Source organism: Bos mutus, chromosome 8 (assembly GCF_027580195.1).
Source record: "Bos mutus isolate GX-2022 chromosome 8, NWIPB_WYAK_1.1, whole genome shotgun sequence".
NCBI classification, from domain to species: domain Eukaryota; kingdom Metazoa; phylum Chordata; class Mammalia; order Artiodactyla; family Bovidae; genus Bos; species Bos mutus.
In genome coordinates this window covers 96,693,288-96,717,558 of record NC_091624.1, presented here as the reverse complement: position 1 = coordinate 96,717,558, position 24,271 = coordinate 96,693,288, and the positions used below count along the sequence as shown (strand labels likewise).

General features: G+C 35.7%; 1 protein-coding gene across 5 annotated transcripts in view; it reads left to right on the top strand.

Moving 5' to 3' along the window:
• LINGO2 (leucine rich repeat and Ig domain containing 2) overlaps positions 1 to 24,271 on the top strand; it is a 1,449,181-nt gene that overhangs the window by 197,625 nt on the left and 1,227,285 nt on the right. For 3 of the 5 annotated variants that reach the window (XM_070375982.1, XM_070375978.1, XM_070375979.1), the window contains exon 2: positions 13,662 to 13,821. The exons of the other annotated variants lie outside the window; for them this stretch is intronic. The gene's annotated coding sequence lies outside the window, so the exon portion shown is untranslated. The remainder of the gene's footprint in view (positions 1 to 13,661; positions 13,822 to 24,271) is intronic. 5 annotated transcript variants of the gene reach the window in all.

Here is a 24,271-nt window from a genome sequence, read left to right as displayed (position 1 = left end):
GTTGAGAACTGTTATATATGTTTCACCTTTCATAACTACTAGTCAAAAAATAAGAGTTTAAAAGATGGAGTCATTATTATATAACAATTTTGGTATCAGGCAGTATTTAATCACGTAGATTAAAAGTTTAACTTGCAGGCCTTTCAAAAATTATCCAAATTTAGCAAGATGTAATTATTAAACACCTAAATGGCTATATTTGTCGATAAGTTTGGAGATTAAATTTGAGCTGTGTGTCTTCAGAACTAGTGTCTGTAGGTATTCTAAACAGTCTTTCCAGAAATTTCACTATTATACCAGTATTTAGTAAGTAGAGCATGGAGATGTGTATTTACCTCATTACTAATGTTGGTAAACTATTTTAAGATTATTAATATGAACTATCAATAGCTTTCTTCTTTATTTCCTTTTCTCTCTTTTAATCTAACTTTAGTATATGGTGTATCTTTATTGTAGTATCCTGTGTAAACTGCTATAAAATATATTCTCTTAATAGATTTTATAGAACTTTTGGTAGAAAATATTTTCTACAGGATATAAATTTTGTTACATCGAAATAATATAGGTGTTTTTTTCCCCTGAAATATAACAACATATTGATAAAAATGAAAACAAAAAGTTTTACCATGACCATTTTTCATGAAGCAATTAGTACTCCAGAATAATTGCTTCTTCATTGATTCTGAAGGTAAGAATGTAATGTTGTGTGTGAAAGTCATGAGCAGAATATTTTCTTATGCTGAGTTTTATAGTCTAATGATATCATAAAGTCTACAATTATTACTTTAACCCATTTTTTATTTATCTTTTTAATGACTTTTGAAAATTCTTGGTTTTTAAGTGTTATTAATTACTTTTGCTAGTGACTTTTTCAGCCAGATTCAAGCATAAGAACATGTTTCATAATTTTAATTTTGAATATCTCCAGATGCAGAAGCAACAAACATACCAGAAGCAACGAGTGTATGCCAGTAAAAGCTCTATTTCTTACAAAATTGAACTGAATTTTTATCCCTAGGACTTGTAAAGGCTTAACGGTGCTTAAAATAACCATATTAAGATTATCATTAAATTATTTTGCTCACATTTAGGATTTTAATTAAAGTGTCAGAGATAGAGAATCTCTATGTTCTTTATTTTATTTTTTCAAAGAGTAACACATGATAATAGAGGAATTGCTTCCAACATTTTGAACACTCAGATTAAAAGAGGAGAAAGATATTTTACAGTTAAGATTGACAGAGAAGTCAAAACTTAGACCCATGAACTAAGACCTGTGTATTGATGACACGTACCATAAGATGACCCCGGTTCGATTACTGAATCGGGAAGACACACTGGAGAAGGGATAGGCTACCCACTCCAGTATTCCTGGGCTTTCCCTTGTGGCTTAGCTGGTAAAGAATCCTACTGCAATGTGGGAGACCTGAGTTCTATCCCTGGATTGGGAAGATCCCCTAGAGAAAGGAAAGGCTACCCACTCTAGTATTCTGGCCTGGAGAATTCCATGGACTGTGTAGTCCCTGGGGTCACAAAGAGTCGAACTACTGAGTGACTTTCATTTTCACCATAAGGTGAACTGATACACCCACTTCAGTATTTATTTAAATTTCTTAGCAAGCAAGAAAGTTTTCAGGAGTTTTCCTGGCAAAGAGTTGTCTTAATACTAATTGTTCTGGGTCTGTCATTTTTCACACTTAATGCTTGGTAACTTGCCAACTAGTAAAACTGGTGAATAAACACAGCCTCAAGATCCAGACTGGTAGCACTAATGACACCGGTCAGAAAAAGTGCTAATTCCACACCAAGCTTGTCTCTAGTCCAGTCAGAAAGTTTGTTCAAAGAAGTGCCAACTCTTTTTTAGTGGATGTTGGCCATGAAGAGAACTGCCAAAAGAGACATGTAAAATGCCATATGTGACTTCAAATGAAAGAACTCATCTTTAATTTCAAAATATTAAATGATTTTTTAAACACAGGATTTCTTCAAAGTTAGAGTTCTGAAAATAAATCACTTGCTCTATAAAGAATAAGGAATTTTGCCAATAGACAGACAGGACACTCCTTTTTTGCCCTGGGAGATACTTATCATAATGTATCAGGGCCTTTATTATACATGTAAAACTGACATGATTACTTTCTGTATGTCCAGAGTGGCAATGGTCTTGTTACCAGAAATTATTTATGCTGTTGTTTGAAGTGCTTTAAAATCATTTCCAGCCAGTGTTACTCTGAGTTGCTAGATGGATGAATAAAATGGCAATACTGAAAGGAGAAAACAGAACACATTTGAACCTTAGTTGAGACCATTGTGAGCCCCAGTTACTTCATCCATCAGTTCAGTTCAGTCACTCAGTCATGTCCAGCTCTTTGTGACCCCATGGACTGCAGCATACCAGGCCTCCCTTGTCCATCACCAGCTCCCAGAATTTACCCAAACTCATGTCCATTGAGTCAGTGATGCCATCCAATTATCTCATCCTCTGTCATCCCCTTCCCCTCCTGCCTTCATTCTTTCTCAACATCAGGGTCTTTTCCAATGAGTCAGTTCTTCACATCAGGTGGCAAATATATTGGAGTTTAAGCTTCATCATCAGTCCTTCCAGTGAATATTCAGGACTGATTTCCTTTAGCATGTACTAGTTGGATCATCCATAGAATGAGGTTTAATATTCCATATGTGGGGTATTATAAATAGATATAGATTCTACAGTTATTTATTCATGAGAATACCAAAATGTCAGTTTTACGGGTTTTTTTAAATGATTGATTTATTTATTTTTGCTAAGTCTTCATTGCTGTAGACTTTCTCCAACTACAGGGAGAGGGGTCTACTCCTCGCCCCAGTGCATGGGCTTCTCATGGCGGTGGCTTCTCTTGTTGCTGTAGCTGTGGCTCGTGGGCTTTAGAGAGCAGGCTCAGTAGTTGGGGTGCGTGCCCTTAGTTGTAGCATGTAGAATCTTCCCAGACCAGGGATCAAACCCATGTCTCCTGCATTGGCAGGCAGGTTTTTAATCACTGGACCACCAGGGAAGTCCCAGTTCTAGAGTTTGTGTGAGTTGAACCATATGAAACTATCTTTTTTTTGTGGGTTGAAGACTGTCAGACATCAACTATTTCATATAGGTAAATGAAATCCTTAGTAGGCTATAGAATAACATTATCTTTAAAATTTGTGAAGTCTGCAGTCACACGTATTTGCTTATTATGTGTCAGATGGTGTACCAAGCACTTTTCAAAGATTTTAATATTTAATCATTACAGCCATCCAGTTAGTAATATTATTATTCCCATTTAAAAGATGAAGAAATTGAAACACAAAGATGACCATAATTCAAAGTCATACAGTCAATGAGGGGTGGATCTAGAATAAAACTCAGGCTGTCTGAGTCCTAAATGCACTTAATACTTTGCAGTTGGGCCTCTTATGTATTGAATGTTTCTTCTCCATTTTTATATCTTTGATGAAATCTGCTTATATCTTTTGCGCATTTTCTCTCTCTCTCTAGTGAGAATGCACTTGGAAATCTGACAAGCATATTTTTTTTCTTTTTATCTTTGAATCATTTTTTAAACTGTTGAATATCAGGAGGTCTTTATATATTCAAATAGACTAGTCTTTTGTCAGATATATGATGTATGAATATTTTCTCCCAGTTTATAGTTTCACTTTTTATCCATTTCATTTGATAAGATCCAATATTAATGCATCTAAAAACTCCTTAGCAATTCCTACACTCCGAAGATATTCTATATGTTTGCTAAAAACTGTGTATTTTTCATTTTACTTTTAAGTCCATGATCCATTTTGAGTTAATTTCAGTATAAAGTGTGAAATTGAGGGTGACTTCCATTGACTATCGTTGTCCAGTTGTTCCAGTACTTCTTGTTGAAAGGCTGTCTTTCCTCCATTTAATTGCTTTTACAACTTTGTCAAAATTTTATTAGGTATGTTTGGGCCTATTTCCTGATTTTCTTTTTTTATTCCACTGTTCTATATATGTATTCCTCCACGAATACCACATGGCCTTGATTATGGTAACTATATAATCCACCTTAGTACTGGATAGAGTGATTCTTCACACTTTTTCTTCTTCAAGAATGCTTTAGCTATTTTAACCAGTTTGCACCTTCCCATGTAAACTTTTAAATAAATTTTGTGTTTACAAAAATCTTAGTGAGATTTTGATTGGAATTAAGTAAACCTATATGTCAATTTGGATAAATTAGTACATTTACTATGTTGAGTGTTCCAATCCATGAACATGGTTATGTGTCTCTATTTATGCCTTCTTTGATTTCCATTGACTTTTGATTTATACGTGCGTGTGTGTGTGTGTATTTATCGTTGCAAGCATGGTAGAATGCAGTGAGTATGTCTAAGCTCTGATTTTGTTTAAATCACATCACTTTTAAATTATTTTGCTATTATTAAAAACGTTAAGACAATAAAAATGGATTTAAATTAATTTCTGTTTTGAAGGGAGGGGAAACCAATCTTAAAGTAAGTAGAAAGATATTTCAGATATTGCTTAGAGAACAAAATTGTTAATGGATTCAGTATCTATGTTAATGGACTCAGTGCATAGCAATCCTGTGTTGGGTTTAATTTTGTACACCTTGAATTATAATCTGTTATACTTGTATTATAATTTAAACCCACGGTTGCTCATATTTTTCTACTATTTTAAAATAATTTTAAAATTATTCTTCTTGAGCAGTATTTTTTAGGGCTTCTCATTTTACCATAGCAATTTTGGAAATAAAATCCTTCAATAATTTAAATATACATGCTGCTGATTTTATGACATTGTAGTAAACCAGCCAAGACTGTATTGATTTATCCTTTTTATTTTTTGAAACAAACTTATCGATGACTTACATGCCAGGCATTTTAGAAACTGTGCTGTGCTAAGTTGCTTTAGTCATGTCCAACTCTTTGCAACCCTATGGACCATAGTCTGCCAGGCTGTTGTACGTGGGATTCCCCAGGCAAGAATACTGGAGTGTGTTGCCATGCCCTCCTCCAGGGGATCTTCCCAACCCAGGAATCGAACCCATTGTCTCTTATCTCTCCTGCATTGTCAGGTGGGTTCTTTACCACTATGTGATGCTTATTGATGTCTCTTTGTTTTTTTTATTCAAAGAGGCATCTAAAGGATTTGCCTACCATCACACCTCAAAGAGAACCTAAGTTCTGATATGAGCACTGGGAGTACATAACCAGTATTGGTATATCAAAAGTATATACTGTTATGTTGTAAATGGATTTTTTGGAGTGTATCCAGTTTTACAAGGGGGATGGCTCTATGAAAGTTCTCTGCTGTTGTAATACTCCCATTTGCAGGATAATCTACAGGATAATTTCAGCTTTTAATTTAATGACTATAAGTACAATAATAGTTCCAAATATATATTTTACCTTTATGCTCAAAAGCTCACGGCAATTTTATCAATTTAGAAAGTTTTCCATCCACTACAAAAATTCAGCAATCTCTGAAATGCAATTGCTTGATAAGATAATAGGTAGCCATGAAAATTATAAAAGAGCTTAAGAAGGGAACTGAAAAAAGCATGTTGTATTCAATTGAAGTCATGGCCAGAATTATAGTGCAGTTTTTAAAATTAGCATTTTATCTGGATATGAATTTCAGAAATATTTCTATAAGTATAAAAATTTAAATTAAAACTTTAAAATAAAGCTGTTTACCCTTTCTGATTTAGAGTTGAAGAAAATGGAGGAAAAAAATAAAGATTTGATCAGAGAAAGCAGCCTGGATGTCAGATGAAATACTACTATTTGAGAACCTAAAACAAGTATATTGCACATTTCCATCCATACCTGTTTCCTAACTATTGCAGTGCCACTCACCTGCTAGTCTCAATGTGGAGTCAGTGGTGGACACGTTAGTCAGCTGCAGCCTGTCCCCAGCTGTCCGTGTGTGCTGACATACCATGGCTTTCCCTGCAATTGGGTTAAGCCTTGGGAAGTGAACCTGCAAGTCCATGGAGCAGTCTTAGTGTTAGAAAGGCCAGGGAGCCTGTGGGCAAGTCAGAGTACTGAGGAAAGAGAGGGGATACATAATCAGGTGGAAAACAGGGAATGATTGAGTCCACCAGGGGAAAAGGGGCTCCACAAGAAGAAAGTAGGTGGTGGTGTGTGTGCCTCAGTTCCTAGTAAACGTGGCTTCCACGATACTCACTATTACCCCTTCTTTACGTCAGTGACTTATTACTAAAATGAAACACCCAGTTAATTGAAGGGGACAATACAACAAACATCCTGTTGACTATAGTTTATTTGTTTGTTTTCTTCCAGGAGCATTGCCTCACTCTGCTCAGTAAGCTTACACAGATACAGAAAGACTGTAGTTTTCTTTTCTCCTTATGACTCCAAGACAAACTGAAAGCAATACAGGTATATACTCAAATGTAGGAGTTTCTAGTTACATATTTGCTGCAATAGTGGACTTTTAAGTGTGACTTCCAGTTGTGGCTGGAGCTAGATTTGTTTCACAAGCCTCCCTTTAAAACGTTTCAAATGCACAAAGCCTGCCTTAATGAAGCAGAATGAACTTGTAACAGATTGTACTGCTTGTTCGCCTGCTTATTTAAATAACCTGCAAAGACAGTCTATAATACAGTCAATTAGCACTGACTAATGATTATATAAAGAGTCACTGATGGATACCTGGCTAGTGCATACTCCGTTAAAGCCTAATGAGCAATGACAAGAAGTTCTTGAACATTTCATAAAGTTGGTAGACACTGTACTCACTTGGAACTTCCCAGGTGGCTCAGTGGTAAAGAATCTGCCTGCCAATGCAGGATATGTGAGTCTGATCCCTGGGTCAGGAAGATCCCCTGGAGAAGGAAATATCAACCCACACCAGTATTCTTGCCTGAAGAATCCCACGGACAGAGGAGACTGGTGGGCTACAGTCCATGGGGCTGCAAAGAGTCATACATCACTTAGTGACTAAAACAGCAACAAATTTATACTCACTACTGAGCATTTGCTAATGTCTTAACATCTTCAGTTTCCCTTTCCTTCAAAATAGAAATATTCTACTTAATCTAACTTTTTTGTGTGTTTTTAAAAATAATAAAATAATTCAAAATTGTAAATAAGAATGTACATGAAAAAGATCTTATCCACCCTCAAGACTAGACATAGGCTATATCTTTTTCCTTTCTTAAAATTTATTCTAATTGGAGGATAATTGTTTCACAATATTGTGTTGCTTTCTACCATACATCAGCATGAATCAGCTGTAGGTATACATATGTCCCACCTCTCTTGAACCTCCCTCCCATATCCCAGCCTTCTAGGTGGTCTTAGAGCACTGAGTTTGAGCTCCTTGCATCACGCAGCAAATTCTCACCAGCTATCTATTTTACATATGGTAATGTATATATTTTCAATGCTACTCTCTCAATTCACCTCACCCTCTCTCTCCCCAAGAAAAAAGTCTCTTCAATAAGTGGTGCTGGGAAAACTGAACAGCTAGATGTAAAAGAATGAAGTTAAAATACTTCCTAACACCATTCACAAAGATAAACGTAAAATGGATTAAAAATGTAAATGTAAGACCAGTTTTTTGGGTAAATTATCCCACCTATGAAATCTTATAATATGAAATCTATAGCTCTTGTTTCCATATATTTCTCTTAAATTATAGACTCCAAAATGATAGCAAGATCAGTGACTAAACACAACATTCTCAGTAACAAACAGCCCTTTTTTGTTGTTTTTTTTTTTGTTTTTTTTTCCTGCTGAGGGTTTATAGTTTATTCTTTATTTTGTTTGAACTTGCGTGGGAGTTAATCAGATGGTTCTTGGCCATTGACAGATTTGGAGTTAAATTCAACTGCTCACCCTTTAAAACTATATGACTTTAGATATGCTGTTTATCTTCTCTAGAATTCAGCTTTTTATCAACAAAATAGTATAGCATAGTTAACTTGTCAAATTATTTTCAAGGCTATTGAAAAAAATTAAAATGCTTGGCGTAGTGCCTTGTGCCTGCTGTAAGTGAAAGGGAAGGTAACTATTACAGAGCAGAATTCACCTGAGGAGCTTCAAAATAGCTCAGGTGGCATTTGTTTCTTTGTTGGATGTAGCCACTCTTGAAAAATCAATTAGGGAAAAATAGAAATAATGCAAAAAAGGCACATTGGTGCAAGGACTGCTTCTACTTCCCATGTTGATGGTAATATGTTTATACTAATTGCTTAATTGATACTGTTTTTTATACTTAATATAAAAATCAAGAACTAAAATAAATACAAGACAAAAATAAGAAAATTAATAAATTGCAGTGAAAGGGCTGGTAAAGGTTAAGTGGTAGTAACCTTGCAGTAATGCTTACTTGGTTAATTAGTCCAAAACACCCAATGAGGAAAACTAGAAATATTGAACAAAAAGGAAAACAAAAGTCTGAATACATTAGAGATTTTACAGTGCAGTGAATAATCAAATGTCCAAGGTGCGAGAGGTTAAAACAAACAGAAAAATCAAGAGAGATGATCCAAGAATTGTGAGCTTTGCTGAAGAATTTGCTATTTTTGGAAAAGAATTGTGTGATGATTGATGGCTGAGCAGAAAACTTGATAGCCACAGAAAGTTACAAGGACAAAAGTTTTAGTCTAGGGCTTGTCAAAAATGAGAGGCAGTGTAAATTCCCACAATTAGTTTGGAGCTCAGCAGGCCTAGATGCAAGAGTAATCAGCGATCTCAAGGACTGGTTCCTGCCTTGAGATGTATAGAAGATGCAGGAAATGTAGAAATCTTTGAAAATGGTTTAACTCATTCCTTGATCAATATCTTTAGAATAACCATACAAAAATTCTGTCTGGATTAGTGTTAGATTTTATAAAGTTTATTTTTGAGTTACATTTTAATTAAAATATTTAAGATATAGGCAAGTGGCTTGGTCACTTCAGGGAATGGCCAGCAAATATATATGAAGATGGTTAACTATAAATAATCAGTAAATGTATATTAAACCAAATGAACTGTCATTAAACATCACCACAATGCCTAAAAATTAAAAGACAGTGTCCTTTGGAATTCTCCAATAGTGCTGGTGGTCGTATGAATGATACAACCACCTGGGAAAGTGTTCGGCATTACCTGTCAAATTTGAATATATGTATATTTCATTAGGGATATAGTCAAGAGAAACTCTCACACTTATGCACAAAGAGACATGTACAAGAGTATAGTGAGATTATTTGTAATAGTCACAAACTGGAAATAAACAAAATGCCGTGGTCATTAGAACAGATAAATGTTTTACGGAGTATTCACACAAGCATATTCTATACACTAACAAATCATAATTCCATGCCGCCAAATGGATGTATCTTTCCTTTAAGGAGATAATGTTTTCCTATTAATATCTTCATTAATATTATATGGTTTCTACATGCTACATGATCTCCTATATATTGCATATTTATTAAATTGTTTCATTTTTATAATAATTCTGTCAATAAATGTTCATACAATTCCTATTTTGCATAAGGGAAACTGAAGCAGAGAGAGTTTAATTTGCCCCAGATTATAGAGTTTGTGAATATAGCCAAGAAAATATGTAAAATGAATAGATCTATTACTGATAAATAATCTCTAGAACAGTAAATGAAACTGCTTAGTTCTTGGCTGAAGTAGGCTGAAATGCACTCCAATAGGATAATATTTTAACTTCCATATAACTCAGAAGCATATGTAAAATAAAAATACAACATACCACTTAGTATATGAACTGTGGGATCTTTGATCAATGTGAAATTTTCTTTGACAATACCCAATTGTCTTAAAGAATTATTGATTTTATCTTTTCTTCCAGGAAACTAGAGTCTTTTATGTGAATATTTTATACACAGTATGAGTTATAATTCAGTTCAGTTCAGTTCAGTCGCTCAGTCATGTCTGACTCTCTGCGACCCCATGAATCGCAGCACGCCAGGCCTCCCTGTCCATCACCAACTCCCGGAGTTCACTCAGACTCACGTCCATCGAGTCAGTGATGCCATCCAGCCATCTCATCCTCTGTTGTCCCCTTCTCCTCCTGCCCCCAATCCCTCCCAACATCAGAGTCTTTTCCAATGAGTCAACTCTTCGCATGAGGTGGCCAAAGTTAGATCCTAGCAAAACCACAATTATTATATAGTACACAAAACTTAAATTTATAAAATAAATCACTATTTATAACAAACTTAAGATTCCAAATTATTAAATTGCCAAATATCTGGTATTGAAAAATTCAGTTAACTCTTACAACTGAAGCTTTTTGATGCAAAACCAATGACACAAAGCTAAATTGATAAAGTGCTTAATCACTAAGACTTTATGGTTAGTACATTAAGAAAATAATTCCAGAAGAAACTGATATGAGCAGATAATGATGCACACATTTAAGGATAGAAACTTTAAAAATAGGCAAATATTTTATGAGGCTTTCTTGGTGGCTCAGATGGTTAAGAGCCCGCCTGCAATGAGGGAGATCTGGTTTCAGTCCCTGGGTTAGGAAGATCCCCTGTAAAAGGGAATGGCTACCCACTCCAGTAATCTTGCCTGAAAAATTCCATGGACAGAGGAGCCTGGTGGGCTACAGTTCATGGGGTCGCAAAAAGTTGGACACGACTGAGCGACACTTTCAAATATTCTATGAAAATAGGCTAGCTACCTATACAGGGACAGAGAAAGTGATAAAAGTAAGGAGAGAAAATGTATAGAAAGAGAGTCGTTGGAAGTTCTTTTAAAAATAACTATTTTTAAAATTTATTTATTTTAATTGGAAATTCTTAGTAGGGAAAAATTACTTGACATAAGTAAATGATAACATAACAGTCATTGCAAGACTAATGTATATTATTACAACACAAATTTTGTTACTAATAAAAACCTTAATAGTTGATTTTTGAATTCATGTATTTTATTGTATTTACAAATTAGGTGTTTTATCCTGCTCAAATAAATCTTTATTGAATTTGCAGTTCGAATATGGAAAAAGCAATATAGATTTTTTTTATGACAAAATGATGGATTGGCAGGTAGTATCAGACTGTCAAAAGACTCCCTCTGAAACTTTCTGTAGTAATATTGAACAAGATCAACTTTCTTTCCCCCAAAATGCTCTTTTTGGTCAGATGGAATGAATGATAACACTGAGAAGTGAAATGATGTCAAAGCTCCCTACTTAGGTCTTAGAGTAGGTCTTACTCCCTACTCTAGCGATCTTTCTTTTATTATGTTCTTCTCTGTTGATTTCAGTAATATTACATGCAGTATTTTCTTCTGGCTAGTATTACAGAGTTTCACTTTTCTAATTTCTAGTCTCTCTCTCTTTTTTTAAATGTCATCTAAAAGTCATTATAAAGGCAAAATACCTCTCTGGTAATCCAGGTCTACATTTCTATAATGTTTCATTAGTATTTCCTCTCTGGTTTCTCTGAGTCCTGAGATTCTCAGCTAGTTTTACACTTCTAAACTATTTTAAATCTTTCATGAAGTAAATGTGTTCCAAATCTCACTGGAGTCTTGACTCAAAAAAAAAAAAAAAAAAGGCTGAAAAGCCCATTCTTGCTATAGTTCTTGCTATACATTTTATGCACTATTTTTAAGGTTATACATTTAACTCTGAGCTTAATATAAAATGCTGAATGTGAAAATGGTTTGAACTGGTTAATATCTGCTTTTTACCTTGGAAAGTGTCAATATTTGTAAACTAATACTTATAATTTTCATTTAATCCCTGAATTTTTCCACTTTCATAATCTGGAGTAATTACATGAAGACCATATAAAACAAATACCACTCAGCCTTCTAAAAGAAGTAAAATATCTCCCACCATTCTGTTGATTTAAATCCTATCTTATTCCAAAAGAGTGTTTAATACAGTGACACCACATCGCTTTCAAATTTGGCTTCCCAAATTGTCTCACCAAAAGCATCCATGATTTCTTTGCTTCAGGTTTCTCCTGAAACATCTCGTTTCAGTGTTTTCCCCCCTTTTCATGCATTCCCACTTCCATGACAACTTACCTGCCTCTGCGTTTTCATTTCCTCAGAAGACAAATCTGAACTAAAATGCTGGTGGTATTTGGTAGTGGCTCTGTATAGCTTACAAGAATGTGTATGCTTTGTCTCCTCCTTGTTCAGTCTCATTTATTAACTTTCCCTCTTTCTCGCTTTTCCATCTCTGCATCAGACATACTGCTTTTTTTTCTTCCTCTAATATACCTGGCTTTGTCTTGACTCTAGGCTTTTATACCTGTTAAGCCCTTTCCTTTAAACACTCTTCCCTCTCTGCTCTTACATCTCTGCCTGACAAGGTACCACCTTGATGCTGCTGTAGTTAATGAAACAAACACAACCAAGTGTGTATTGCAAAAATTAATTTCTCTTAGTAGGACAGTGATATATCCTTCAGAATTTTCAAATGAGGAAGAATATTGTTAAATAGTAAAAGATATTGGTTCATCAAGAGCTGAGTCATCTGTTCCACCATGTCTATCTTAAGTAAGATAAATGACCACAGCCTCTGTGACCATAATCCTCTGGACCACTATTTCCTCATCATTAAATCAGAGCTGTGGATTACGTGGCTTCTGGGGACCTGTCTAGTTCTAACATGTGATGATTTAGGACTTTTAAAAATATATCAAACTATACTTTGTCTGTATTTTTCTTCATGTTTAATATGTATTCCATTTAATAATCTAAAGGGACTTTCATAATGCAATGAACTTGAATACGTGATTGCTCCACTCAATAATGAAGATAGTAATGATAGTTAACCTTTATTGAGATCTGTGATTCCAAGCACTTTATATGTGTTATTTCAAATTGACTTTTGTTTGCCTTTTCTAAACTAGGGACAATAAAATGAAGCTCACGTTAACTTTTTTTAATATTTTAGGATAGTATCTAAGGAAGCTTTATTAACTCACTGTCAGTAAATCAATGGTGCTGCAGGCAGCTGTGGGGAGGGTGAAGATCTTACCACAGGGTCATTATAAACTGAGACCTGATATTAGTAGAAGGATGATATCCCTCCTGAGCTTCTTCATCTCAGTAATGCTTGATAATGTTCTATTTTAATGATTAATGATCAAATGGCTATCTTAAAATAGCCACTGATCCATGCATTTGTATTTAGAGAAGAATATTGATCAGAGAAGTGGTGAAAGTCATAGTCATGGGCTTTTTATTTATTTTTTTAATGGAATGAGGAAAGTCCCTCTCTCCACAAAAGGAACAAGCTAACAAAATCATGGCAGAGATTAATTTACAGTTGGTGTCTTTAAGCTTCCGTTTGCAAACTCACATGCGAACTGCCTCTAAGTTCATACAATGTATTAGTAACAAAGCATGGTCTGGCCTAGAGTATTCAGATATGGAGTTTCTATAGTTAAATACATCTTGATATTTATGCCATTCATGTAATATGAATATCATCCTGTATTGAATACTCTTTGGAATAAAGTGAAAAGTGAAAGTGAAATTCGCTCAGTGGTGTCCAACTCCTTGTGACCCCATTGTCTACACAGTCCATGGAATTCTCCAGGCCAGAATACTGGCATGGGTAGCCTTTCCCTTCTCCAGGGGATCTTCCCAACCCAGGGATTGAACCTAGGTCTTCCACATTGCAGGTGGACTCTTTATCAACTGAGCCACGAGGGACGCCCAAGAATACTGGAGTGGGTAGCCTATCTGCAGATCTTCCTGACCTAGGAATTGAACCAGGGTCTTCTGCATTGCAGGCGGATTCTTTACAAACTGAGCTATCAGGGAAGCCCCTTTTGGAATAAGGTAGGATTTAAATCAATGAAATATATTTATTATATGTATTTATGTATATTTATTAATTTAAGAATGTTTTTTGAAGTCAGCAATTTAGAATCAATATATGCATTCATTTATCCATCTGTTCATCCATCCTCCCATCTATCCACTTATTTAACATATATGGAAAGAATACTATTGTCTCTAAAACAGCAAAATGGTGAATATATGGCATATACAATGAACTCAGAAAACCAGAATATTAGAGTAGTGACGTTTCTGTTTTCTAACACTTCTCAATGAGCAGATATTTGTTTATACTGGCAGTTTACCCTTATAATAGTTCCACTAAGGGAGGTAATACCACTAGGAATTATTTTTATTTTATGAAGCAAGAAGAAATCATAGAACAAATTTGGAGACTTAGTCAAAGTTACAAAGCAGATTAGCAACAGAAATTATCCATATGTCAGGAATTCCTGGTAGTCCAGTGGTTAGGATTCTGAGCTATCACTGCTGAGGGCTGGGCTTCAACCACTGGGGAACTAAAATCCCACAAGCCAAATGGCATGGCCATGAAAGAGAAAAAGGAAATAAATAAAGAAAAATAATATACATAACTTACACAAATTAAAATCTGTATGTCTTTAGCGATCCTTTTGAACAACAATGTCATAAAAATGATGCATACACCTGTTAAAAATTATTTCAACCCCATCTGTTTGTCAAATGCCAGTCATCAAAACTAATGATCTTCAATTAAAGCAGGGTTGTGTAGAAGGAGAAATTGCACCTCTACAAAGCAACCAAAACTGGAAACTTTTTTTCTTACTTTTCTGTTTCACATGCACCAGGTAGGAATAACAAGGAATGAAAAATTAAAAGTTCCAGGGGGATATGGTTTCTTTGGCATAACCTCATGTTAAATTTGGAAATGGATGAAAGCAAAATAAAGCATTGGAGTGTCATTCACCCACATGAGAATGCAATTTTCAATAAAAGCTAGAAGACAATCCAATGGAAGGATAAGAAGCTGTGGCAAATTAATGGCAAGAAAGGCAATAGTCTGAAATGGTGAAATGAACAGTGTGTCAATAAAGCCCTAAGATATGAATTAAGAATTAATTTAGAGTTTTCTCCTCATCTAGATGATACAAATTTAATGAAATCTATTTTACTAGTCCCAAGATTGGGTTAATTATGCTAGGTTTAACACACTGGTAAATGGATGGAGTGGTTCTAGGAGAGGGCTCCCTAATAGAACTTTTTAAAATGATGCAAATGTTCTATATATGCACTCTTCAGTATATGTGGCTACTATCCACATATGGTTATAAAGCACTGGAAAGATATCTGGTGTAACTAAGGAACTGAATATTTAATTTCATTTTAATTATAATTGATTTAATGTACATAGTCACATGTGGCAAAAAATGGCTACTACATCAGTCAGTGCCCTTCAGCATCTGTTTCTAAATGAAGTGGTTCAGGTACTCATTTGCTACAAGTTGGCTTATACCACAGGATGTAAGGCTAAAGTCATTCTTAGAGATGGTATAATCTCATGACTTTCAGACTTTATTATGTACATTGACTCCAGTAAGAAGTTACGTTGAGACATTATGAGACTTTATACACATAGACATGAATACATATAGAATGAAAATCTACTAAAATTTAATTAAGAAAATAATTACCTTTAGTACTAACAGTTTTATCTCATTTCATTTTAGAATGTAGTTCTCTACATTCTAAGTCTTGCTGTTTCCAGTTGCCTTGTTTCACAGATGAGGAAACTGTGTCCCAGAAACATTGGATGAACTTCTAATTATACCAGAAAAGTCAAACTGAAAACCATTGTTCTGCATTTGGCAGATAACCTTACAAATAGACATTGACTTTCCTTTGGCTTCAATTCAGAACGTATACTGGTAGCAGTCGGTGAACTACTGCATATGCCTACTATATTATGCTTCTTCCTGTATGATGCATATTAACGGACCACATGTAATTTTTTTAATTTGGAGATGTTTAAAAGTATGGGGAATATGCACCACCTAACCCAAGTATCCCACTTGCCCTGTAGAAGACTAGACAGTGAACACAGGTGTGTAACTTTGACTGCTAATCTATGTTAGTGGATGGGAAACTATTCCAGGAACAAAATGAAATCCTAATCCCCGCTTAAAATACAGATCACCTTCAATTCAGTACTTTGCTACATAATTGAAATAAAGGTCAGTGATTAAAATATTTAAAACATTTTCCTCAAAGATGTTGAAGAAAGCATATGTACTACCAAACAATGGTGCAGTGGCTTATCAATTAGCAGTATTTTAGGCTAGTTTATGCAATCTGTAAAAGTATAACTTTGGTGTCAGTATTTTAAAAAGGGATAAATAAAGGACATTTGTTAAGACATTCTCAATATTTGAGAAAGTTTAGGTCTGACTTTTTTTTTTGACCTTTTAAAATTTCATTTTGACTGTGTGACAGATGTAGATTTAAAAATTATTTTTTAAATCATGTTATTTCACTTGGTGCTATGCAATGTATCGTGACATCTCTTATCTGCTAGATTTTCTGTGTTATTGTTGGTCCCTTCCACTTACCAGACAATGAGAATGGAAGAATTTCACCACGGTTCATAGTCCTGCCTCAATTAACTTATAAATGGTTTTGCATTTAAATTGTACAGTGGTAGCCTTTGTCTGGTTATGAAACTAGAAATAAGAAACACATTTGATCATATCCAGGCACTGACAGCCACCTGTGGCCACTAGCTGCCTGATAGCAATGGTGAGGGCCCAGCCATTTTAAGATGCATCCTGATACAAATATGTTAAAATGTTTCTAAAAATGTACAGATCAGTAATAATTGTTGGGGATAAGGTACACTCATGACTGATAAATTTAGTGGGAAAAAGTTTAAGGAGAAACAAGAAATTTGCCTACTTTCCAAGTGTTTGTCTGTAAGATATTTTTTAATTACAGAGGGCAAAGTCTTGATGGTGCAGAAATTCCACAGATACCATGTTAGTCAAGTGAATAATGTTCACATCAACATTTGTAAGACATAGCAACATCACGAACTCCTTGATATGGTGAACTGCTGCTGCTGCTGCTAAGTTGCTTTAGTCGTGTCCGACTCTGTGCGACCCCATAGACGGCAGCCCACCAGGCTCCCCCGTCCCTGGGATTCTCCAGGCAAGAACACTGGAGTGGGTTGCCATTTCCTTCTCCAATGCATGAAAGTGAAAAGTGAAAGTGAAGTCGCGCAGTCGTGTCCGACTCTTAACGACCCCATGGACTGCAGCCTACCAGGCAAGAGTACTGGAGTGGGGTGCCATTGCCTTCTCTGGATATGGTGAACTAGCAGATCTAACTGTGGGAAAGCGTCAGGCAAATACAGAGTGACAGTCTACAAAATAACTGGCCAGCACTATTCAAAATTGTCAAGATCACTTAAGACAAAATAAGGCCAACGTACTATCATAGGTTGAAGGAAACTAGGGAGAAAAACCAACTAAATATAATGCTGGGTCCTGGATAGGATCATGGAACCAAAATAAGAGATTAATAAAAAACTAGTTAACTGAATTAACTGAGGGAAGCTGAGTAAAGGGTATAGAAGAAATTATTTTGCAACCTTTGGATAAGTGTAACATTAGCTTAAAATTAAAAATAATATGACATGGAATTGAAGACATAATTTTGGTCCAATATTTCAGATTATTTTAGATTATTAATTTAGATTATTGTTTTATTTTATTATTCTTATTTTAGATTTAGATTAATTTAGATTATTCAGATCTTTTTTGATATAATAGTAATAATTTTCCTTAGGGAATGTCAAAAGTCTTTGCAAGCCTGCCACAATTTAAAGTATATGTAACTGTTTTGGCAATCCTAAAAGAGGGCTCAATTTAGTACTTATTAAATACACTAGCATTCCATAGACCGTCTGACAGTCTTTCACTTTTTTCCTGACAGATAAGACATGTGAAGCTTGTACTCCTAACACTGGTCAGTACCAAGTTTTACTTTTTGTAAATGGCTACACAGTGTCATAGAAACTGGTGCAAAACTATTTCCTAATCCAATCTATTGATTGTAAATACAATCCAGAAGTTCTGGGAAATATGTATGGAGTGTCTGGAAATCACTTTTTCTGAAAAAATCAGGACCTGTTTTCAGTAGAACTTTTGCCTCCATTCAGATGATGCATAATCCAACATCATTTTATGTGTTCAAAATGGCATTGTTTTGGAGAATAACTGAGGCAGAAACTGGGTTGAGGAGAGGGGAGGATCTTGGCCCTCACCTGATCCACCAGCTATAGTTTATTTGCAAATATATTAGGCTTGCAACATCCACTAGGTTATTACATCTGTATTTCAAAGTGCTGAATTTTCTGGTGTTTAATGTCTTGAGCTAAATGTGTTTAATGATGTCAGGAAAATCTATCACTGTGTTCCCCATATTCCAATAAATAGTCATTCTTGGCATGATTAGTCAAACAGTACTGAGTTTCCTGAGGGGTGTATATTGAATTCTATAATTATAGGGACAAAGATGATAATAACTTCAGAGTTCTCTGCTCACCCATTTTAAAGGTTGATTTTACCATTTTTTTTGGCATCTAATGATAATGAACATAGTTATGCTTACTTTGAATCAACATCAGTCATAATGATGGTTGCATTATTTAATTTTTATTAAGTAGATAGCATTATTATTCTAGTATTAGAGATTAGGAAATTTGGGCTTGTAAACATTAAACAGTTTGCCTAAGGTTACCTAGGCAGGTTTCAGACCTAGGAAATCTAATGTCAAAGCCCATATTCTTAACCCCTGAACCCCACTGGAAACAGGAGCTGAACATTCAAAAATGGATAAAACAATCATCTTGCTTTTAAAGGGTTCAGAGGTGAAAGCTTAAATCCTCTTTGTTTCCACAGGACAAGTGCGGAGGAAGTAATGAGGATTAAGAGATTACAGTTTAACATGAAATTAACTAGAACATTTATTTCTTCCCAGGTCATTCTGTAAACCTCACGCCACGTATCTAGCTATGATGTGTAGTCTACTACCCCAAATCTGTCTCCAAATAATAAGCATTATTGTAGTCCAAGAATCTGCAGGCCTGCTGGATACTTCCCGTGTTATGCACCAGTCTTGGCTAATGGTGCTTCGCTCACCTCTCCTCCTAACTTCTTTTGACAGCCATTCAGGGGGGCTTCACTCGTGGGTTTGGCTATTGATTAGCTGACTGATGGGGCAAAAGGAGAGATGGAGCCCCATGTCACATGGTGAAGAGGACTCTAAGAAAGCATGCAAGACTTGGTGAGATATAGGTTCAGAACAGACCCATCGTCATTTCTACAACATTTTAGTTGACATATCTAGTCACAAGGCTAGCCTAGATTCAAAGGAAGGATAAAGACAGCCTATCTGCTGATGGGAGGGGCAGTAAAATCACATTTCAAAGGAGATGTTAAGAACTGGTCATCTATTTGCAATAAGCTTCACACACACAGATACCCACTTGCATAATCAGAAGCGAGAGACATCTAGGATACGTGTGGACCAACGTGAGATGGAAATGGTGCAGTTTCCATCAGGTGATGTGGGCTTCGCTGGTGGCTCAGCTGGTAAAGAATCCGCCTACCAAGCAGGAGACCTGGGTTTGATCCCTGGGTTGGGAAGATCCCCTGGAGAAGAGAACAGCGACCCAGTCTGGTATTCTGGCCTGGAGAATCCCATGGCCTGTATAGGCCATGCAGTCTCAAAGAGTTGGACATGACTGAGTGACTTCTACGTTCAGGTGATGAAGTCATAAAATTTTCCATGTAGAAGACATGCTGTGCAAGTAGGCATCTGTGTGTGTGAAACAGATTGCAAAGAGACCCCCTGAAACACGCTCAACCACACCATTTCCATCTCACCTGTGTCCCCACATATTCTAGATGTCTCTTCTGAGATTCAGTAATATTGGTCTGACCTCTTGACACAGACAAAAAGATTCAATCTGCAGTTGCAACTTTTGTGTGACTAGCTAGAAGATAGCCTCTGGAAGATTGCTTGGTCTCTACCTAGTTTGAAGTGTTATGTGTAACGAGTTTGTGAGTTTGTTGAGAGTGAGAAGGCTTTTCTGGATAACCATATTTAAGATACACCACATTTCATGGTTAGGATCACTTTAGTATAGCTTGTTTTCAGGATGCGTCAGGCAAGTTAGATATCACCTACTTTGCATAAGTTTAATCTTTTGCGAGTGGGGAGGGAGCCAAGTGGGCTTCCCAGGTGACTCAGTGATAAAGAAACCACCTGCCAATGCAGGAGACGTGGGTTTGATCCCTGGGTCAGAAAGATCCTTTGGAGGAAGAAATGGAACCCACTGCCGTATTCTTGCCTGGAAAATTCCATGGACAGAGGAGCCTGGCGGGCTACATACAGTCCATGAGTCCTTGGGGTCTACATAGTGCATGATACGTTCCTCCCAGCATCACCATGAGTTGGTATTATTCACCCCTCTATTGATGGAAAAGTATAGTTTATAGCAGTTAAGTAAACTGGCTGCTACTGCTAAGTCACTTCAGTCATGTCTGACTCAGTGTGATCCCATAGACGTCAACCCACGAGGCTCCCCCGTCCCTGGGATTCTCCAAGCAAGAACACTGGAGTGGGGTGCCATGTCCTTCTCCAATGCAGGAAAGTGAAAAGTGAGAGTGAAGTCGTTCAGTCGTGTCCGACTCTTAGCAACCCCATGGACTGCAGCCCACCAGGCTCCTTCGTCCATGGGATTTTCCAGGCAGGAGTACTGGAGTGGGTTGCCATTGCCTTCTCCAAAGTAAACTGGCTAGAACACAGTTAAATTGTTAAGTAGAGTTTGAATCCAAATCTTATGTAACATATAAGTTCTTTTCCTAAAAATGAAATTGTGCTGTGGAAATCTTAGAACAATCAAGCAATGAGAATAATTTAAACCATATATAAAGTCATATCTACCTTACACATTCAGAGGTTATAATTTATGATTGAAAACAATTCTTCATTTGATGATGGAACTGTATTCTTTTAATATTCTTAGTATTATTTAGACCTCAGCTTTTTAAAGTAATAAATTGGCTTGCTATTTGACCTATTTTTTATTTTAATTTTTTTTATCAAAGGATAATTGCTTTACAGAATTTTGTTGTTTTCTGTCAAACCTCAACATGAATCAGCCATAGGTATACTTATATCCCCTCCCTTTTGAACCTGCCTCCCATCTCTCTCCCCATCCTACCCCTTTGCTGCTGCTAAGTCGCTTCAGTAGTATCTGACTCTGTGCGACCCCATAGACGGCAGCTCACCAGGCTCCCCCGTCCCTGGGATTCTCCAGGCAAGAACACTGGAGTGGGTTGCCATTGCCTTCTCTGTCCCACCCCTCTAGGTTGATACAGAGCCCCTGTTTGAGTTTCCTGAGCCATACTGCAAATTCCTATTGCCTATCTATTTTACATATGGCAATGTAAGTTTCCATGTTACTCTTGCCATACATCTCACCCTCTCCTCCCCTCTCCCCATGTCCATAAGTCTATTCTCTATGTCTGTTTCTCCAGTGCTGCTCTGTAAATAAATTCTTCAGTATCATTTTTCTAGATTCCATATATGTATGTTAGAATATGATATTTATCTTTCTCTTTCTGACTTACTTCACTTTGTATAATAGGTTCTAGGTTCATTAGAACTGACTCAGAGGTGTTCTTTTTATGGCTGAGTAATATTTCATTGTGTATATGTACCACAACTTCTTTTTCCATTCATCTGTCAGTGGACATCTAGGTTGCTTCCATGTTCTAGCTATCGTAAATAGTGTTGCAATGAACAATGGGATACATGTGTCTGTTTCAATTTTGGTTTCCTCAGGGTATATGCCTTGGAGTGGGATTGCTGGGTCATAAGTGATTTTATTCCTAGTTTTTTAAGGAATCTCCATACCTATTTTTTTTTTAGTCTCCTTGAGTTGTTTACTGAACATTATATATGGTGTTACCATAGCTATTTTAAAATTTTCTTTCTAGATTATTTTCTCCTTATAGCTAATCACTAATTTATAGAGTTGATAGAAATATATGTATATAATATTGAAGCTTAATATTTTTACCTTTATTTTTAAAAACTGCTTATAAATGTTTTTGAAATGTTATTTTTATTTTGTGGTTACTCTGCACTGCTGCTAAATGTTGGGAAACATTCTAGCCATATTGTCAAAATACATGGACTGATTATAACTTCATTTATTTTGAATGAGTAGTATGTGATTTCATAGGAGACTAATCTATAGAGGTGGTTCATGTAAGAGTAGGTGCTTATCATAGCTTAGATTGATCAGATCAATGAGAGTTATAATGGTATATTTTAATAAAATACTTTTTACTGATTATAAAATCACTGCATATTAACTGTAGAAAAGCTAAACATTAACAGATAGTAAAGAGAATAAAAATAAATGACAGAATTTAACACTCAGAAGTAATTCCTAATATCTGAGGACATTGTCCTCCATACAAATTTTGTATTATTTTTAGTATTGCACAGTTGATATCATACTCTATATAAATATATATATAATATTCTTTCAGTATATAATATAGCATAATATTTTAGCATAAACAGATTAAAGAATAAGAAATCAAAGAATAAAAAAACAATGTGTTAAGATCATTAGAATGAAAAATTTCTAAAATTTATTTATTTAATCATTTATCAATGGATCATTTATAGAAAACTTACTTTTTGGTGCTACATGAAAATCTAATCCCTATCTTTAAGAAACTCATGCTAGTGAAATTACAATTTCATGATAGAATAACAATAATCTGCAGTGTTCTGTAGATAATACAGAGGAGGGACTATTCCTGAGGAACAAGTTATTGTTTTAATACAATTGATGAAACTTAGAATTTTCTTTGTGATTTTATGTGTGTTATTTTGCTTGACATTTAAACATACATGCATTCTAAACATGAATTCTATAATTCATAAAAAATAACCTAGTATTTCACTGAAGACTCATAGGTTTTAATATTTTAGTATCTGCAAAGGAAAGTATCTGGTAACATGCATTGATCTGGATGTGATTCTTCATAATTTTATGAGCTTCATGTCATTACTTTTTTTTTTGTTCTCAGTGATCAGAGGTTTTCAGTTTATTCCTTTTTATTTTTCCTGAATGTCTTTTTTTTTTTTTTTTTCTATTTTATTAAGCTGGGACACCACAAATGATCTTAAAAAAAGATGCGATCTATTTTTTCATTTTGTTAGTGAGATACTATAAATGGGCCATAAGGGATCTGTAATTGGTGTTCTTTTAATAAAAAGATTCTCTTTTTCTTGGTGAACAGTATGAGTCATTGTATGGCTTTAGTAAGAGAGGAGGTCATTTCTTTTGCTACCAGACAGGTTTAATACAACTAAATGTAACAACAAAGTGGTAGAAGTCAAATTGGTAGTAAAGTTGGACTTTAATCTCCCAGATTGAAAAATGCATTTCATCAAAGTGGACTTCCTGTTAAGCATTCAGCTCAGCAGATTCACAGAACTGGACCGGGGAAGTGATCAGTGTTTATCGCAGTGGCTTGGGAGTTACTGGCGTTTTGTAGGAGACACATCTCAGTAAAAACTCCTTTCCCTTTCTTCTTCTGTCTCTTCTTCTCCCACTCTCAGCAGACACCAGATTGTAAAAGTAGATAATTTTCTAAAGTTGAGCTTGTTTCCATGGATTTGTTGTTTAGTCAGTAAGCTATGTCCGATTCTTTGCAACCCCATGGACTGTAGCCTACCAGGCTGTCCACGGGGATTCTTCAGGCAAGAATACTGGAGAGGGTTGCCATGCCCTCCTCCTTCAGGGGACCATCCCAACCCAGGGATTGAACCCTGGTCTCGTGCATTGCAGGTGGATTCTTTACTGTCTGAACCACCATAGACACTCTTCTGTCAGAGTTATATACTGTGTTAATCCATTTAAAACTCATGTTTAAAATATGTTTTATATTGTGACCCAGGAAATAGTTCAGGAAATATTATTTAAAAGAAGGCTAACAAAATGTAGAGATTCATTTTCTTGATCTATGGTAAGAACTGTAAAAAATTACTATTTAAGGTCAGTCATACTAATGTGTCTTAAATAGTAAAAACTGTAAAAAATTACTGTTTAAGGTCAGTCATACTAATTTGTCTGTGACTTCTCTGGTGGCTTAGATGGTAAAACCTCTGTCTACAATGCAGAAGACCTGGGTTCGATCCCTGGGTCGGGAAGATCCGCTGGAGGAGGAAATGGCAATCCACTCCAGTACTATTGCCTGGAAAATCCCATCGACAGAGGAGCCTGGTAGGCTACAGTCCATGGGGTTGCAAAGAGTCGGACACGACTGAGCGACTTCACTTATACTAATGTGTCTAATATTTACGTCATAATGACCTGTTCAGT